This window comes from Manis pentadactyla, chromosome 8, assembly GCF_030020395.1.
Source record: "Manis pentadactyla isolate mManPen7 chromosome 8, mManPen7.hap1, whole genome shotgun sequence".
NCBI lineage: Eukaryota > Metazoa > Chordata > Mammalia > Pholidota > Manidae > Manis > Manis pentadactyla.
The window spans coordinates 32,413,497-32,433,475 of record NC_080026.1 but is presented as its reverse complement, the minus strand read 5'-3'; the positions used below and the strand labels follow the sequence as shown (position 1 = coordinate 32,433,475).

General features: G+C 37.3%; 2 long non-coding RNA genes across 2 annotated transcripts in view; one reads left to right on the top strand and one right to left on the bottom strand.

Annotated features, from left to right (window-relative positions):
• LOC118913016 (uncharacterized) overlaps positions 1-19,979 on the bottom strand; it is a 42,774-nt gene that overhangs the window by 18,865 nt on the left and 3,930 nt on the right. Inside the window, exon 2 of the long non-coding RNA XR_005025042.2 lies at positions 18,113-18,407. This is a non-coding gene — a long non-coding RNA (uncharacterized LOC118913016). The remainder of the gene's footprint in view (positions 1-18,112; positions 18,408-19,979) is intronic.
• Positions 2,568-5,350, top strand: LOC130684544 (uncharacterized). The gene is made up of 3 exons (XR_008998828.1): positions 2,568-4,128; positions 4,165-4,583; positions 4,644-5,350. It is a non-coding gene; the product is annotated as an uncharacterized LOC130684544 (long non-coding RNA).

The following is a 19,979-nucleotide window of genomic DNA, read 5'->3' as shown; positions in this document are numbered from 1 at the left end:
AAAGCCTGCAATGGCAATAACTACATATCTTTCAATAATCACCCTAAATGTAAATGAACAGAATACACCAATCAAAAGACACAGAGTAATAGAATGGATAAAAAAGCAAGACCCATCTATATGCTGCTTACAAGAGACTCACCTCAAACCCAAAGACATGCACAGATTAAAAGTCAACGGTTGGAAAAAGATATTTCATGCAAACAACAAAGAGAAAAAAGCAGGTGCTGCAATACTAGTATCAGACAAAATAGACCTCAAAATAAAGAAAGTAACAAGAGATAAAGAAGGACATTACATAATGATAAAGAGCTCAGCCCAACAAGAGGATACAACCATTATAAACATATATATGCACCCAATACAGGAGCACCAGTATATGTGAAACAAATACTAACAGAATTAAAGGAGGAAATTGAATGAAATGCATTCATTTTGGGAGACTTTAACACACCAATAACTCCAAAGGACAGATCCACCAGACAGAAAATAAGTAAGGACACAGAGGCACTGAACAACACGCTAGAACAGATGGACCTAATAGACATCTATAGAATTCTACATCCAAAAGCAACAGGATACACATTCTTCTCAAGTGCACATGGAACATTCTCCAGAATAGACCACATACTAGGCCACAAAAAGAGCCTCTGTAAATTCCAAAATATTGAAATTCTACCAACCAACTTTTCAGACCACAAAGGTATAGAACTAGAAATAAATTGTACAAAGAAAGCAAAAAGGCTCACAAACACATGGAGGCTTAACAACATGCTCCTAAATAATCAATGGACCAATGGCCAAATTAAAATGGAGATCCAACAATATATGGAAACAAATGACAACAACAACACAAAGCCCCAACTTCTGTGGGACGCAGCAAAAGCAGTCTTAAGAGGAAAGTATATAGCAACCAGGCATATTTAAAGAAGGAAGAACAATCCCAAATGAATGGTCTAATGTCACAATTATCGAAATTGGAAAAAGAAGAACAAATGAGGCCTAAGGTCAGCAAAAAGAGGTACATAATAAAGATCAGAGAAGAAATAAATAAAATTGAGAAGAATAAAACAGTAGAAAAAATCAATGAAACCAAGAGCTGGTTCTTCGAGAAAATAAACAAAATAGATAAGCCTCTAGCCAGACTTATTAAGAGGAAGAGAGAGTCAACACACATCAACAGAATCAGAAACGAGAAAGGAAAAATCACGACGGACCCCACAGAAATACAAAGAATTATTAGAGACTACTATGAAAACCTATGCTAACAAGCTGGAAAACCTAGAAGAAATGGACAACTTCCTAGAAAAATACAACATTCCAAGACTGGCCAATGAAGAAACACAAAATTGAAACAAACCAATTACGAGCAAAGAAATTGAAGTGGTAATCAAAAAACTACCCAAGAACAAAACCCCCAGGACAGATGGATTTACCTCAGAATTTTATCAAACATACAGAGAAGACATAATACCCATTCTCCTTAAAGTTTTCCAAAAAATAGAAGAGGAGGGAATACTTTCAAACTCTATGAAACCAACATCACCCTAATACCAAAACTAGGCAAAGACCCCACCAAAAAAGAAAACTACAGACCAATATCCCTGATGAACGTAGATGCAAAAATACTCAATCAAATATTAGCAAACTGAATTCAAAAATACATCCAAAGGATCATACACCACGACCAAGTGGAATTCATCTCAGGGATGTGAGGATGGTACAACATTCGAAATCAATCAACATCATCCACCACATAAACAAAAAGGACAAAAACCACATGATCATCTCCATAGATGCTGAAAAAGCATTCGACAAAATTCAGCATCCATTCATGATAAAAACTCTCAACAAAATGGGTATAGAAAGCAAGTTCCCCAACATAATAAAAGCCATATATGACAAACCAACAGACAACATCATACTTAACAGTGAGAAACTGAAAGCTTTTCCCCTAAGATCGGGAACAAGACAAGGATGCCCATTCTCCCCACTTTTATTCAACATAGTACTGGAGGTCCTAGCCATGGCAATTAGACAAAACAAAGAAATACAAGGAATCCAGATTGGTAAAGAAGAAGTTAAACTGTCACTATTTGCTGATGACATGATATTGTACATAAAAAATCCTAAAGAATCCACTCCAAAACTACTAGAAGTAATATCTGAATTCAGTAAAGTTGCAGGATACAAAACTAATACACAAAAATCTTTTGCATTCCTATACACTAACGATGAACTAGCAGTGAAATCAGGAAAACAATTCCATTCACAATTTCATCAAAAAGAATAAAATACCTATGAAGAAACATCACCAAGGAAGTGAAAGACCTATACTCTGAAAACTATGAGACACTCCTAAGAGAAATTAAAGAGGATACTAATAAATGGAAATTCACCCCGTGCTCTTGGGTAGGAAGAATTAATAGTGACAAAATGGCCATCCTGCCTAAAGCAATCTACAGATTCAATAAAATCCTTAGCAAAATAACGACAGCATTTTTCAATGAACTGGAACAGTTCTGAAATTCATATGGAACCACAAAAGACCCCAAATAGCCAAAGCAATCCTGAGAAGGAAGAATAAAGCAGGGGTTATATCACTTCCCAACTTCAAGCTCTACTACAAAGCCACAGTAATCAAGACAATTTGGTAGTGGCACAAGAACAGACCCATAGACCAGTGGAATAGAATAGAGAGTCCAGATATTCCAGATATTAACCCAAGCATATATGGTCAATAAATATGTGCTAAAGGAGCCATGGACATACAATGGTGAAATGACAGCCTTTTCAACAGCTGGTATTGGCAAAACTGGACCACCACATGTTAGAGAGTGTAACTGAAATAGTGCCTAACACCATACATAAAAGTGAACTAGAAATGGATCAAAGGCCTGAATGTAAGTCATGAAACCATAAAAGTCTTAGAAGCAAACAGTCAAATCTCTCTTGGACATAAACATGAGCAACTTCTTCATGAACATATCTCCCCAGGCAAGGGAAACAAAAGCAAAAATGAACAAGTGGAACTATATCAAGCTGAAAATCTTCTGTACAGCAAAGGACACCACCAAGAGAACAAAAAGGCATCCTACAGTATGGGAGAACATATTCATAAATGACAGATCCAATAAGGGGTTGACATCCAAAACATATAAAGAGCTCACGTACCTCAACAAAAAGAAGCTAATATTCAAATTTAAAAATGGGCAGAGGAGCTGAATAGACAGTTCTCCAAAGAAGTAATTCAGATGGCCAACAGTCACATGAAAAGATGCTCCACATCGCTAGTCATCACAGAGATGCAAATTAAAGCCACAATGAGATATCACCTCAGACCAGTTTAGGATGGACACCATCCCAAAGACAAACAACAACAAATGTTGACGAGGATGTGGATAAAGGAGAACCCTCCTACACCACTGGAGGGAATGTAAGTCAGTTCAACCATTGTGCAAAGCAGTATGGAGGTTCCTCAAAAAACTAAAAATTGAAATACCATTTGACCCATGAATTCCACTCCTAGGAATTTACCCTAAGAATGCAGCACCCCAGTTTGAAAAAGACATATGCACCCCTATGATTATTGCAGCACTATTTACAATAGCCAATAAATTGAAGCAACTTAAGTGTCCATCAGTAGATGAATGGATAAAGAAGATGTGGTACACATACACAATGGAATATTATTCAGCTATAAGAAGAAAACAAATCCTACCATTTGCAACAACATGGATGGAGCTAGAGGGTATTATGCTCAGTGAAATAAGCCAGGCGAAGAAAGACAAGTACCAAATTATTTCACTCATTTGTGGAGTATAAAACAAAGAAAAAACTGAAGGAACAAAACAGCAGCAGACTCACAGAACCCAAGGATGGACTAAGAATTACCAAAGGGAAAGGGACTGGGAGGATGCATGGGAAGGGAGGGATAAGGGGAAAAGGGGGCATTACGATTAGCAGACATAATGTAGCAGGAGTGGGGGCATGGGCAAGGCAGTATAACACAGAGAAGACAAGTAGTGATTCTACAGCGTCTTACTGTGCTGATGGACAGTGACTGTAATGGGGTATGTGGTGGGGACTTGATAAGTGGGGAAGTCTAGTAACCATAATGTTGTTCATGTAATTGTACATTAATGATACCAAAATTAAAAAAAGAAATTATTACATTAATGTCAAGTGTACATCATAGCATTTTGACAATTATATATATATTATGAGATTATCTCCACCATAAATGTAGTTATAATCTGTCACAATACAGTTATTACAATATTATGACTATGTTCCCTGTGCTGTACTTTTCATCCCTCTGACATTTTTACAATTGGAAGTTTGCACCTATTTATCTAAAGAGTTCATTTTTTATAGGTGAGTAATATTCCCGTGTGTGTGTGTGTCTGTGTCTATATCACATTTTCTTCATCCATTCATGTGTTGATGGAGACTTTGTTGTTCCCATATCTTTGCTATTGTAAATAATGCTGTAGTGAACATAGGTCTGCATACATATTTGTGGGTTGTTTTTGCTCTGTTCAGATAAATAACCAGAAGTGGAATTAGAAGATCATGTGGTAGTTCTATTCAATTTTTTGAGATACCTCATATTGTATTGAGTAGTGGCTACACCATTTTAGATTCCCACCAACAATGTATGAGGGCTCCCTTTTCTCCACATCCACACCAACTCTTGTTATTTTTTTGTTTTCTTAATAATAACCAATCTGACAGGTGTGAGGTGATATTTCATTGTGGTTTTGATTTGCATTTCCCTCATTATTTGTGATGTTGAGCATCTTTTATGTGTCTGTTGGCCATCTGCAGGACATCTTTGGAAAAAATATCCATTCAAGCCCTCTTACCATTTTTTAATTGGCTTAATTTTTTGATACTAAGTTCTGTAAATTCTTTAGAAAATTTGGATATTAATCCCATGTCAGGCATATGATTTGCAAGTAGTTCCTTCCATTTACTAGCTTGCCTTTTCCTTTTATTGATGGTTTCCTAAACTATGCAAAAACTTTTTAGTTTGATGCAGTCCCATTTGTTTATTTTAGCTTTTATTACCCTTGCCTGATCAGATTCTTCCAAAAACATATTGCTAAGATTAATGTCAAAAATCTTGCTGCCTATGTTTTCTTGTAAGAGTTTTATGGTTTCAGGTATTACATTCAAGTTTTGAATCCACTTTGCATTTATTTTATGTAGGTTGTAATATACTGATCCAGTTTCCTTCTTTTGCATGTACCTAGCAGTTTCCCCAGCACTATTTATTGAAGAGACTGTCTTTTCCCCATTGTATATTCTTGCCTCTTTGTCATAGCTTAATTGATCATATATACATTTTTTTTCTGGCCACCCTATTCTGTTCCATTGAGCTATGTGTCTGTTTTTGTACCAGAACCATACTGTTTTGATTATTTTGCTTTGTAGTATAGTTTGAAATCAGGGAGCATAGTAACTCCAACTTTGTTCTTCTTTCTCAAGATTGCTTTGGCTATTCAAGGGTCTTTTATGATTCCATATTTTAGGATTCTTAATTCTAGTTCTGTAAAAATGTCACTGGAATTTTGATAGGGATTGAACTGAATCTGTATATTGCTTTGGGTAGTATGGACATATTAATTCTTCCAATCCATGAGTATGGATTATCTTTCCATTTGTTTGTGTCTTCAGTTTCTTTCATCAATTTCATTATTTCCTAGGTATTTTATTCTCTTTGATGCAATTGGAAATGATATCGTTTTCTTAATTTTATTTCTGCTAGTACATTGTTTATATGGACATTTAACAGATTTCTGTATATTGAATTTGTATCCTGCAACTTTACTATATTCATTTATTATTTCTAATAGTCTTTTGGTAGAGTCCTTAGGGTTTTATACATATAGAATCATGCCATCTAGGAATTTATCCATTTCTTCTAGGTTTTCCAATTTTTTGACATATAACTATTCATAGTTAATCTCTATGACCCTTTGTATTTCTGTGGCCAGAAACTTCTCCTCTTCCATTTTTGCTGTCATTTATTTGGGCCCTCTCATTTTTCTTGATGAATCTGGCCAGAAGTTTACCAGTTTTATCTTTTCAAAGAATGAACTTTTAGTTTTATTGATCTTTTCTGGTTTTTTCTTCATCTCTGTTTCATTTATTTCTGCTCTGATCTTTATTATTTCCTTCCTTCAGCTAGCACTGTGCTTTGTTTATTCTTAATTTCCTAGTTCCTTTAGGCATACAGTTAGATTGTTTCTTGAGGTAGACCTATATTGATATGAACTTCCCTCTTGGAACAGCTTTTGCTGTGTCCCACAGATTTTGGATTGTGTTTCCATGTTCATTTGTCTCAAGGCAGTTTTTGAATGTCTTGTCTGATTTCTTCACTGACTCTTTGGTTGTTTAGTAATACTGTCTAGTATTACCAAATACAATATATTTAGTAATATATTCTTTAGTGTTTGTGTTTATTCTAGATTTCTAGTTTTATACCAATGTGGTTGGAAAAGATACTTGATATGTTTTCAATCTTATTAAATTAATTGAGACATGTTTTAAGGCCTAACATGTAATCTATCCTGGAGAATGTCTTTTGTGCACCTAAAAAGAATGTGTGTTCTGTAGTTTTTGGATGAAATGTTTTGTATGTATCTGTGAGTCCATCTGATGTAATATGTCATTTGAGGCTATTGTTCCCTTATTAATTTTTTGTGTGGATGCAATCATCCATTGATATAAGTGGGGTGTTAAAGTCCCCTACTATTATAGTTTTACAGTCAGTTTCTCCTTCTATGTCTGTTGGTATTGTATTTATATATTTAGGTGCTCCTATGTTGGACATAAATATTTATGAATGTTATGTCCTCTTTTTGGATTGACCCCTTTATCATTATGTAATGCTCTTCTTTATCTTTTTTTTTTTTTTTTACTTTTTAGACTATATTGTCTGTTGAATATAGCTAAACTAGATTTTTGTTTCCATTTGCATGGAATATCTTTTCCCATCTCTTCACTTTGAGTCTGTGTGTATGCCTTTAGAACTCAAGTGACTCTCTTACAGGCAGCATGTAGATAGTTCTTTTTATCATCCATTCAGCCTGCCTGTGTGTTTTGATTGGAGGATTTAATCCACTTAAATTTAAAGTAATCATTGGTAGTATGTTATCATGGTCATTTTGTTAGTTGTTCTATTTAGTGTGTGGTTTTCTGTTCCTTTCTTCTTCTCTTGTTATCTTCCCTATGGTTTGATAGGTGTGTGTGTGTTATGTTTGGATTCCTTTCTCTTTATTTTTTGTGTTTCTATTTTAGGTCTTGGTTGGTGTTTACCATGAGGTTCATATACTTTGACCTATATATATATATAGCAGTCTTTTTGAAGCTAGTAGTCACTTAAGCTCAAGTGCAGTGTAAGAACACTATATTTTTACTCCACCCACCATATTATATGTGCTGGACATATTATTTTGCATCTTTTAATTTTATGTATCACTTAACTCTGCTTATTGTAGTTAGAGTTCATTTTACTATTTTTTGTCTTTTAACCTTTATATGAAGTTAAGTGACTTATTTACTGCCTTTAGTATATAGTATATGTCTTTACCAGTGAGATTTCTTTTCTTTCATATATTTTCTTGTTTTCAGTTATGGCCTTTGTTTTCTACTTAAAGAAGATCCTTTAGCATTTCTGGTAAGGCCAATTTAGATGAACTCCTATAGTTTTTGCTTATCTGAAAGACTCTTAATCTCCCTTTAGTTCTGAATGATAATCTTGCCAGATAATTATTCTTAGTTGTAAATGTTTTCTTTTAAGCGGTTTAAATATATCCTGCTACTCCCTTCTTTCTTGCTATGTTTCTTCCGGAAAAAAATCAGCTGATAGTCGTATTGGATTTCCTTTGTTTTCTCTTTCTAACTTTAAGATTTTCTATTTTTCTTTATTTTTTGTCATTTAATTATATTATCTTGCTGTGGATCTCTTGGGGCTCATCTTGTTTGGGATTCTGTACTTCCTGGACTTGGATGTCTGTTTCCTCTCCAGGTCTGAGAAGTTTTCAGCCATTATTTCTTCAAGCTTTCTGCCCCTTTCTCTCTTATATCCTTTTGGGGATCCCTATAATATGAATGTTAGTATGCTTTTTGTCCTACAGGCTTCTTAAACTATTCTCATTTTTTTAAATGCTTTTTTTCTTTTTCTATTCTGATTGGGTGATCTCCACTATTCTATCTTTAACACTGTTGATCCATTCTTCTGTGTCATCTACTCTACTGTTGATTCCCTCTAGTATATTTTTATCTCAGTTATTGTATTTTTCAGCTCTGAGTGGTTCTTATATTTCTAACTCTCTGTTGAACCCTCATTCTGTTCCTCTACCCTCCCAAGTTCAGTGAGCATCTTTATGACCATTACTTTGAACTCTTTATCAGGAAAATTAGTTATTCTCCTTTTCATTAGGGTTTTTTTCCAGTGTTTTATTTCGCTCTTTTATTTGGAAAATATTCATTTGCCTCCTCATTTTGTTTGGCTTCTTGACTTTCTGTGTTTGTTTCTATTAATTAGGTGAAACAGCTACCTCTATCAGCCTTGAAAGGGTGGCCTGGTGTAAAAATTTCCCTTGTGTAGACTGCATGTACCTCGTGACTTTGGCTGCCTAGCTGAGGATGGAGATGGCACGGGTCTGGATGGAGAGGGGTCCCAGGATATGCACCACCAGGGCCACCCTGCTGGTATAGCTGGAGCTGGAGTGGCATGGGCCAGGGTGCTCCGTGCAGATGGTGAGTGCCCTGACAGGATGACTGCAGTTGGAGTGGGCATGGCCTGGAGGTATTCCAGGGTGCTCCTCACTGGGGCCACCCTTATACAGCTGGATGTGGAGTGGGCATTGGTCCAAGGTGTCCCAGTGCATATCATATCAGGACAGTCCTGGTGAAATGGCTATATTTAGCACAGGCTAGGGGTACCTGGAGCATGGTGTGGACCTGGAGCTGGTTGGGCTAAGGGCCTGGGGCTCAGTGGGGCAGTCCCAGAAGACCAGCTAGAATGTCTGCACCCTGCTCCCTTCCATACTATCAAGTTGAAGAACATAAACAATGGTGCTCACCAGTGCCTCCAGCAAGTGGACCCACTGTTGGTCTCCCTCACTCCCTCCCTTCCTCACTCTCTCTCTCCATCCCTCTTTAATCTATTTTCTTCAGATTATAGGAATAGGCACATGCCTAAAATCTGGCCAACTGTTAAATCCCTTCTCACTGAATAAGTGATTGGTACAAGAGTAGAGTAGACATTACTTATGTTTGTTGACATTTAGCTTTTAAATTCTTTTTGATATGCAGATGCTGAGAGAATGAAGTCATCTTTCCACTAGGACTAGTAAACTGGTAGTTTGAATCTGGAACTGTTGGAAAGTGTCTTCTATACACTTAAATATATCTTAAAAGTTTGGATGTAAAAACAAAATGAAACAGAAATAGGATTTGAATCCTGGTGTTAGTCTATGAGGTGAGGGCTTGGTTGTTACAGATCTTCCTCAAGTCCGTGTATCATCTCTAGCTTCCTAAGCCAAAAAATGCTCCCCATTTTGTCAATTTCTAATGCTGCTTTGTACTATGTTATTCTCTCTTGCAACATTTGACCTATTCGAAGATAAACAAATCATCCTTCCAGTCAGAACAAAAAAATGACTCAGCCACACAAGTGTTTATGAGGCTTAAAAACAGAAATTAGAAGAATGACTCTAGCTAGGAGATGAAGAAAGCAGAATTGCAAGAGTGTAGTCAAGGTTCCATGTCAAACAAGCTGACCCTTATGGACATGTGAGACAGGTGAAGAAAAAAGGAGTAGAGGTATGTAAAGCTTGGACGGAACATGAGCGATGTGTGTCAGTATCACATGAAGATATATCACAGGATCAACATCATCCACCACATCAACAAAAATAAAGACAAAAACCACATGATCGTCTCCATAGATGCTGAAAAAGCATTCGACAAAATTCAACATCCATTCATGATAAAAACTCTCAGCAAAATGGGTACAGAAGGCAAGTTCCTCAACATAATAAGGCCATATACGATAAACCCACAGCCAACATCATACTGAACAGCGAGAAGCTGAAAGCTTTTCCTCTGAGATCGGAAACAAGGCAGGGATGCTCACTCTCCCCACTGTTATTTAACATAGTACTGGAGGTCCTAGCCACTGTAATCAGACAAAACAAAGAAATACAAGATTGGTAAAGAAGAAGTTAAACTGTCACTATTTGCTGATGACATGATATTGTACATAAAAAACCCTAAAGACTCCACTCCAAAACTACTAAACTGATATTGGAATACAACAAAGTGGCAGGATACAAAATTAACACACCGAAATCTGTGGCTTTCCTATACACTAACAATGAGCCAATAGAAAGAGAAATCAGGAAAACAATTTCATTCACAATAGCATCAAAAAGAATAAAATACCTATGAAGAAACATCACCAAGAAAGTGAAATACCTATACCCTGAAAACAATAAGACACTCTTAAGAGAAGTTAAAGAGGACACTAACAAATGGAAACTCATCCCATGCTCTTGGCTAGGAAGAATTAATATCATCAAAATGGCCATCCTGCCCAAAGCAATATACAGATTTGATGCAATCCCTATCAAATTACCAACAACGTTCTGCAACGAACTGGAACAAATAGTTCAAAAATTCATATGGAAACACCAAAGACCCCGAATAGCCAAAGCAGTATTGAGAAAGAAGAATAAAGTGGCGGGGATCTGACTTCCCAACTTCAACCTCTACTACAAAGCCATAGTAATCAAGACAATTTGGTACTGGCACAAGAGCAGAGCCACAGACCAATGGAACAGACTAGAGAATCAAGACATTAACCCAAACATATATGGTCAATTAATATTCGATAAAGGAGCCATGGACATACAATGGGGAAATGACAGTCTCTTCAGCAGATGGTGCTGGCAGAACTGGACAGCTACATGCAAGAGAATGAAACTGGATCACTGTCTAACCCCATACACAAAAGTAAATTCAAAATGGATCAAAGAACTGAATGTAAGTCATGAAACCATAAAACTCTTAGAAAAAAACATAGGCAAAAATCTCTTGGATGTGAATATTATTGACTTCTTCATGAATATATCTCCCTGGGCAAGGAAAACAATAGCAAAAATGAACAAGTGGGACTATATCAAGCTGAAAAGCTTCTGTACAGCAAAGGACACCATCAATAGAACAAAAAGGTACCCTACAGTATGGGAGAATATATTCGTAAATGACAGATCCAATAAAGGCTTGACATCCAAAATATATAAAGAGCTCACGCACCTCAACAAACATAAAGCAAATAATCCAATTAAAAAATGGGCAGAGGAGCTCAACAGACTGTTCTCCAAAGAAGAAATTCAGATGGCCAACAGACACATGAAAAGATGCTCCACATCCCTAGTTATCAGAGAAATGCAAATTAAAACCACAAGGAGATATCACCTCACACCAGTAAGGATGGCCACCATCCAAAAGACAAACAACAACAAATGTTGGCAAGGTTGCGGAGACAGGGGAACTCTCCTACACTGCTGGTGGGAATGTAAATTAGTTCAACCATTGTGGAAAGCAGTATGGAGGTTCCTCAAAATGCTCAAAACAGACTAAAATAGACTTACCATTTGACCCAGGAATTCCACTTCTAGGAATTTACCCTAAGGATGCAGCACTCCAGTTTGAAAAAGAAAGATGCATCCCTATGTTTATCGCAGCACTATTTACAATAGCCAAGAAATGGAAGCAACCTAAGTGTCCATCAGTAGATGAATGGATAAAGAAGATGTGGTACATATACACAATGGAATATTATTCAGCCATACGAAGAAAACAAATCCTACCATTTGCAAAAACATGGATGGAGCTAGAGGGTATTATGCTCAGTGAAATAAGCCAAGTGGAGAAAGACAAATACCAAATGATTTCACTCATCTGTGGAGTATAAAAACAAAAGAAAAACTGAAGGAAAAAAAACAGCAGCAGAATCACAGAACCCAAGAATGGACTGAACGTTACCAAAGGGAAAGAGACTGGGGAGAATGGGAGGGTAGGGATGTATAAGGGTGGGGAAGAAGAAAGGGGGTATTATGATTAGCATGTATAATGTGGGGGGTGGGGGAAAGGGTTGGGCTTTGCAACACAGAGAAGACAAGTAGTGATTCTACAGCATCTTGCTTGCTGATGGACTGTGACTGTAATGCGGTTTGTGGGGGGGACGTGGGGTAGGGGAGAGCCTAGTAAACATAATGTTCTTCAAAAAAATTAAAATAAATAAATTAAAAAAAAACAGTAATAAAAGTAAACTTCAACTTGAAAAAAAAAGATATATCACAGGTCAGGAAATAGTCTAATGTATACATTTGGTCAACTCACCCAGTGCATTCAGTGATTCAGCTAATGTCTTACAGGTTGTCCTAGTCCACAAGTACCCATAACAAAGGTCTCTGCCTCTTGAGCTTATGCTTTTAAATATTGCTTTCCATCAGCCAGCCTCAGGGAAACCTTCATTTACTAGTCAAATGTTAGTTCTTGGATGGGGTGGCAACCAGTCTTATTTAACCCTGCAAATATATAAAACTCCAAGGCCTGAAGAAGCCTGCTTTTTCAAGAAAGCATGGGATTTATTTAAATCCTATTTAAGGAACCAAGAAATTAAAGATACTTAACTTAATGGGGATTATTCTATTTTGTACTCATTTAAGTGTTCATAAAATCTCTTTGCTGCTGGTGAATGACTGTCTCTGAAGTAGAACCATAGGCTTACAGAGGGATTGAATGAAGGGTAGAAAGTCAAGTACCGTGGTACAGAGTGTTTCTGTCTCATTGTGACACATTTTTTAAAGTCACAACTGGAAAACCTTTTAGCTCTGAAATTAGTTTGGCAAATAGTGTCTTTATATTCACAACCACCAGACGGCAAATGGCTGAGCCAAAAAGTCCTAGAGTCAGAATCTGACCTTGCTGATTTAGAGAACACCAATCTCATCCTTCAGGCATTCTATGCTAGTCTCTGTGGTAGCTCCTAGAGACACAATAGTGCACAAGATCACCGTGGTCCATGACATCATGGAGCTGCTGATCTAATGGGAAGATAGGCAGTTAAGACAAGTCATAATGACATGGGAGGAGAGAGTTATGATGGAGATGTTCAGGGAGCTAGGGGCAGTTATAGCAGGAGGCCTGACTAACTGATGGGCACAGAAGGCCTTCCTTTCAAAATTGATATTCAAGCCAAGACTATAGGACAAATAGTATTAGCCAAGTGAAAGTGGCTGTAGAGAGTGTTTTGGGTAGCATGAACACTATGTGCGAAGGATAAGATAAGAGAAAGGGAGCATGACCTTTGATGGAAATGCTATGTGTCCTTTATGGTTTGCATGTGATGGGGAGAAGGGAAATTGGAGACAGATGGTGCTAGCAGAGTGACCAGCATAAGTAATTACTCAAAAAATACTGAGTCAGTTAATGTCTCTATAATTCTCTTAATTAGGAAAATCAAATTCCAACTCCAAGGTTTTCTTATTTAGCTGTCCATTAACTAGGCACAGGAGCCAGATGGTGGAGTCTTATGAGTTATTTTAAGGAATTTAAATTGGTGTTTGAAATTTCTTTAAGACAACTATCCACCATCCATCCACAGATACATGCTTGTTTAACAAACATTTATTGATTGTCTATTATGTGGCAGGCACTGCAGTAGGAATTTGCTTTATATTAAAGAAGAGACGTAGTTCCTGTCTTTGTGAAACATACACAGAAGGTGGAGGAATGGGCAATAAACAAGTAAAGAAACGAATATGTGACACAGCTTATTACTAATACAGCAAAGGAAACAACCTTCATATGGTGATAGAGGATAAGAGCAGTTGGCCCACCTAGATAAGACGGTATGAGAGATTTCTCCCAGGAAGTGTGATTTATGCTGATGAAAGAAAGATAAGAAGGCAGCCACATGAAAAGTGAATGAAGAATCTGCACAAAGGAACAGTATATACTGTAAATGCCACAGGAGAGAAATATTTTGTGACACTTGAGCAAATGAAAGATTGTCCCAGTGGTTGGGGTGTAAGAGGAAGGGCAGAGGGATTCAAGGTAAAGCTCAAGGTCTACCATACATGGTTCTGTAGGCAACAGCAAGGACTTTTTGAATGTCAATAAACCACTGAAGTTTTAGTCAGAAAGCAGCATGACCCATTATATTATCTTCATGCTTGAGGTTTTTATGGTTTATTCTAATTGCTGTTTGGAGAAGAGATCTGCAGTAGTCAGCTTGGACTGTCATAACAAGATACCACAGACTGAAGGGCTTAAACAACAGACATCTATGTTCTCCACAGTTTGGGGCGCTTGAAGCCCATGATCAAGGTGTCAGAAGAGCTGGGTTGTGGTGAGACCTTTCTGCCTGGCTTACAGATGGCTGCCTTCCCTCTGGTCCTCACATGACCTTTGCTTGTGCATATGCAGGGAGAGAGATTGAGATCTGGTTTCTCTTCCCCTTCTTACAAGGACACTAATCTTCTTGGTTTAAGGACCCACCCTCATGACCTAATTTCACCTTAATTTCCCCCTGAAATGCCCCATCTCCAAATAGTCACTTTGGGAGTTAAGACTTCAATATATGAATTTGTGTGTAGGGGGGAACAATTCAGTCCATAACAAGATTATAGATCAAGAACAAATGGAAAGACACAGTATGTTAGGATCATGACTGTGCCTTGCAGCAAATAATGCTGGGCTGTTAGGGAAAAGTAGATGAATTCAAGATATGTTTAGAGGTAGAAACATCAGAACTTGGGCGTAGCCTGGATGGGGGAGGTGGTGCCTCTACTGAGGTGGGAAAGCCTTAGGTAGGAAGAATTTGGAGGAGGTAAGCAACAGCACAGTGCTGGAACTGTTATATTTGACAAATATGTGAGCCACCAAAGTGGAGATGTTAAACAACTAGACATAAAAATCTGGAACTCAGAGGAGACTTGGAGAGAAGATAGAACTTTGAGGATCATAGGCATAAAGACGGTCACTGGTGATGCTACAGGGAAGGTAGTATCCCAAAGAAAGAAAGCCCATGGTACATTAACATTGAATAGATGGGGAGAGAAAAGCAGATCCAAAATATAAATTGAGAAAGAGACAGAAAGGCAGGAAGAAAACGAGGCAAATGTGTGGCTAGAGGTGGGGAGACTTTCTCAAAGGAGTGGGTGTCTGTGTTGCAGGGCCCCAAACCATCCAAGCTTCATAAATTCTCTCGGAGGTCTGACAGCATTCTGCACAATTGTACTCATGCTATGATTTATCACAGGGAAAGGATACAAAGCAAAATTAGCAAAGGAAAAGGCACACGCGTGAAGGTCATGAAACTAGGAACAAGCTTCCATGTGTCCTCTCCTGGGGCAGTCACACAGGACACACTGATTTCCCTAAATTCCAGACTCCCTGAAGGAAGGCAGGTGTTAACACAGCACAAAACCCTATTGTTTGCACTGGCAGGCTAGGTATAAGGAGCTCTTCCTATCAGTTCTGGGAATGGTAGGAACCCTCCCCAAATCCAAGCTTCCATATGCCCCCAAGGGCCACCTGGTAAGGGGCCTTTCTAAGGAGAAGCAGTCAGACCTCCTGAGGTAACTCTTCTCTGCACTGTGTCAAAGAGTAAAATGCTACTTATGAGGGTTAAAGGTAGAGAGAACTGAAAAGTCTGATTAAGTTATGTGACAAGGAACTTACTGGTGACTTCACTAAGTGGTCTCTGCATAGGGCAGGGGAAGCTAGTTTGCCATGGGTTAAGGCATAAACAAGGGTTAGAAAACTGAAGAACATGCAGAAAACTCCCAAGAAGAGCTGATTTTGTAGGGAAGCATGGAGTGTAGTGGTAGAAGTCAAAGTGCAGTAAGTGTGTTTGCCTGTTTCTTGTAAACAGGGAGGCCTGGAGCATACTGCAAACCTGGTATGGGGAGTTGACAGAGAAAGAGAGGTTGAAGGTACAAAGAATATGTGTCCTAAGGAGGCATCAGAATACCAAGATTAGTCTTAGACTGGAGGAGGGACTTCGCTTGCATTCTGACAGGAGGCAAGGCAGAACAAATGGGTTTACGGGCACAGAGATTTGAAGTTTTCATTATAAGAGGTTCACATAGTTTGCTTCTGCATTTGTTTACTCAAAGAAATAGATAAGATTTTCTTTGTGAGTCCCACAGAGGGAGGTGTTAGAGGATTAAAGAAAATGGGACAGAGTTGAGTCGCAAAACACAGTAGAAGTGACAATCTGGTTAAGGTTGGTGACCATAAATTTATAACTGCAATGAATGCCTAGCTGGGTGATTTCTCCGAAGAAAATTGAGAATTAAAAGGCTTGCAGTCAGGGGCACACTATAATTTGACCTAGGAACCAATATGAACATGAGGTTGCACTTGGTCAACGTAACAGATACGGATGCAAAGAAGCCCCAAAAAGGGTAAGGTCAGCAGCAGGGAGGTAAATGTTTAAAACCTTTAAAAAAAAGGATTTACTCAGACTTGGCTCTCTTGACTTTTGTCTCATGAAATGGTGATGGAACCAGAAGTTCAATTCTGTCAAAACAAACAACCATTTAATGAGCACTTACATGCCAGACACACTATAACACATAGATAGTGAGAGGGGGACATAGAGGAAGATCGTATTGTATAATAAAAATAACCAATGGTTTCACTTACCAGAGTGTAGAAGGAGATAATTAAATCAAAAGTAAAGGTGATCAGATCATTTGCTATCTGTTCTCCCAATCATTTGCTATCTGTTCTCCCATAGGCAATTGAATGCTTTCTATTAATTGGGACTAGTATGGTATTTTTGTGGAGTTCCCTTATGATTGTACACAAAATATTCTAGCCTTATATTATTCAGGTTGTATTTTCTAATTTCTCTTCTTTCATTACAGTGCGTCTCATTAATTAGTGTTTCCTTACTCTACAGCCATTTGAGTTTTATTTGCTGAGCTTGATATACATAGTGCACATTATAGAGGCAATGCTAGGAGTTGCTATTCCCTCTATTTTAATAAACCTAGGCTTTAATGAGGTGTCTGGCTGATACATAGCCCAGAATTTAGAAGACAAATCAAGCCCTTCTTTGAAAATGAGGATCTAGACTTTTTTCAAAATGCCACAATACTTTGGCAGTCTGGACTGACATGAGAATAAAAAGCTATTTTTTAACATTCATTTTATGGTGATCGTATTCTTGAATATTTAAGCATATTCTGATGAAAGAATTTCCATTTTAAACTTAGAGACTGTCTTGAATGGAAAAGGAAATTGAGAGTATAGTGTAGCATTTCATTCCTATTTCTCATTCAATTTCAGCAACCAAAAAAAGAGAAATACTGAAATTAGATGTGCCAAAATCCATGTGAAAGAAAGAAATACATATGGCTATAATGACTGTGTTTATCCATTTAGCTGGCATTTCAAGAAGCAAACTATCATAGATCTATCAGATTGTATTTAATAAATATGTCCCCAAACAGTTTAATGTAACAAATACATATTTAGTACCACTGTATACTGAGAACAATGCTAACATTTATGGAAGATGCAAATGAAGCACAGTCTCTGCCTCCTGGAATATAGAGTCCTACTGAGGAAAAGTGAAATGTTGACATTTTTGATAAGTGGAAGAACACCTCAATAGAGACCCTAAACATGTGGCATAGAAAGGCTGAGTAGGAAGTGATTACTCAATTCCATATAATCCAGTTACTATTTCAAGCAGCGCTGAAATCATCTCTCATGACTAAGCTATTTCCATCACTGGGGTAATCCTCATCCATTCCTTTACATGGAGCTTCTGGAGGAGCATGCAGACCATTTAATGCTATCCCCAAACCCTTTCTGGTTTGACACCTCCATGACTTGCACTTGCCAATCCCTCTACCTAGAAAGCCATACCCAATTCTTTACCCTATTTAGACAACTAGTTTCTAGCCATACAAAAGCAATTCAAACTTCTCTTACTCTGGGACACCTCTCAGACCCTACTTGGCTAGACTAGGAAACCTCTTGTTTGGGTTAAAATATCGTCCCTTACCTTGGTCCCAGAAGCAAAATAGCTTGAAGTAATCTCCCAGATGTCCGAAAGCTCCTCAGAAGCAGCATATCCTTGGCGGTATCTGCATGAATGAGCGCCATCGCCAGCCACTACAATGATGCCTGGCACATAATGGGCTCTCTAAAACTTATCACATTGTTGAATGAAAGGAATATTTGATATTTGATAACTTGATATGGATATACTAGTTAAATAGCATATCAACTCTCCAACTGTTTCAGAAGAATAGAACAAAGACATGATTGTCAAAAGCAGTAGGACTTTCTTCTAGGGTCTGGGAGGAGATAAATGTGACTGTAATAAAAGAATAGAACCAGGCTCTAAAGAAAAAAATAGGATGACACATTAATTGCGAATAAACTGTATATAACAAAATTTTGTGGATATATATCTCCCATGTACTAATCATTCCTGAATTCATTATCTCATTTACTCATCAAACAACTTTACCAAGTAAATGTTATGGTATGATAGTTTATAGGCAGTTTCTACTTTAAAACTGTCTAAATTCTGTGATAGTTGCTCTAATTTGATCTACATTTCATTATTAAAACAATGTATGCACACAATATATACAATGAATGAAAAAGCTATTATACCATTGACATTTCCAGTTACCTTACAGGTAACCACTTTTAACTACTCACATTTTTAGATTTCCAGTGGTTAACAATATTTTAATAATATAGACATGAGTCCATTGCTTAATTTATCAACTTAGGATAGTTTTCTTTGGCTATTTAAAACTAAAAATCCAGTTCACTTATTTTACCAACCACCAAGGTTGTAACCTTAAATCTGAGTTTTGAGAGTCATATTATTATTTTAGTTCTGCTACAGATTTCCTTAAATCTAAGTAAAATATCTGGGCTGTGTTTTTGTTCCATTAACGCTAAACCTGAAAAAGAGAAAGGAATTCATACCCCCATATTAACCTACTCTATGGATTGCCCTCTTTCTCTTGTACCATTATAGGAGCATCAAGACTTAAGAAATTTACTTTATAATATAAAACCATAATTAATTCACATATATCAATAACTTGAGATTCCCAAAATCCAAATAGCTATAAGTAGTTTTAATATTTTGATTATCCAAATATAATTCTGTTTAGAACCAAGTAGTGTGTTTGAATCCCTAAAAAGCAATAATATTTGACATGATGCAGAATATGCTGATCACAAGAGAATGTTCCAAGCATCAGTCAAAATTATTCTCTTAAACTTTTCTATCTGTTGTTTAAAGCATGCCAAATTTTGCTTTGCTTTATATTCCAAGCATGGCCTTCTCATACAGCTCTTTGCATGCTGGTTTCTAATCACATCTCTATTCTCTTGATGAAAGAAACCATGCTTTTTAAATGATATATGTGAAATCTTCCAGCTTTTAAGTCATACTATCTGATGAATAAGGCCACTTTCATCTTTCAGTCATTCTTATGGCACACTCTTTCCTTCTATCCCCAGAAGAGCCATAACCCAGAAAGAGGCCTCAATCCTGGGGAAAAGATGGAGCAGAGGCACAGCAAACCCACAATGGGCATGTAACTTACACATGTGGAGCCATTTGTTACCTCAGCATATGTAGTCTATTCTGACTGATACTGGTTCGGTATTTATGGCTGGGAATTTCCCCCATAATTTTGAATTACTATTCTAGCATCTAGTGCTTTTGATAAAAGGTTTGATAACAGATGTTGTTTATTTACTACTGAGATCTTTTATTTTATTCTCTCAGAAAAAAAATTAAGATCTTCCCTTTATCTTTGGTGTTCTGAATTTTCATAAGAATGTGTCGAGGTTTCAACCTTGTTTCCTTCATACTTTAATGGGACACTTCTTTCCCC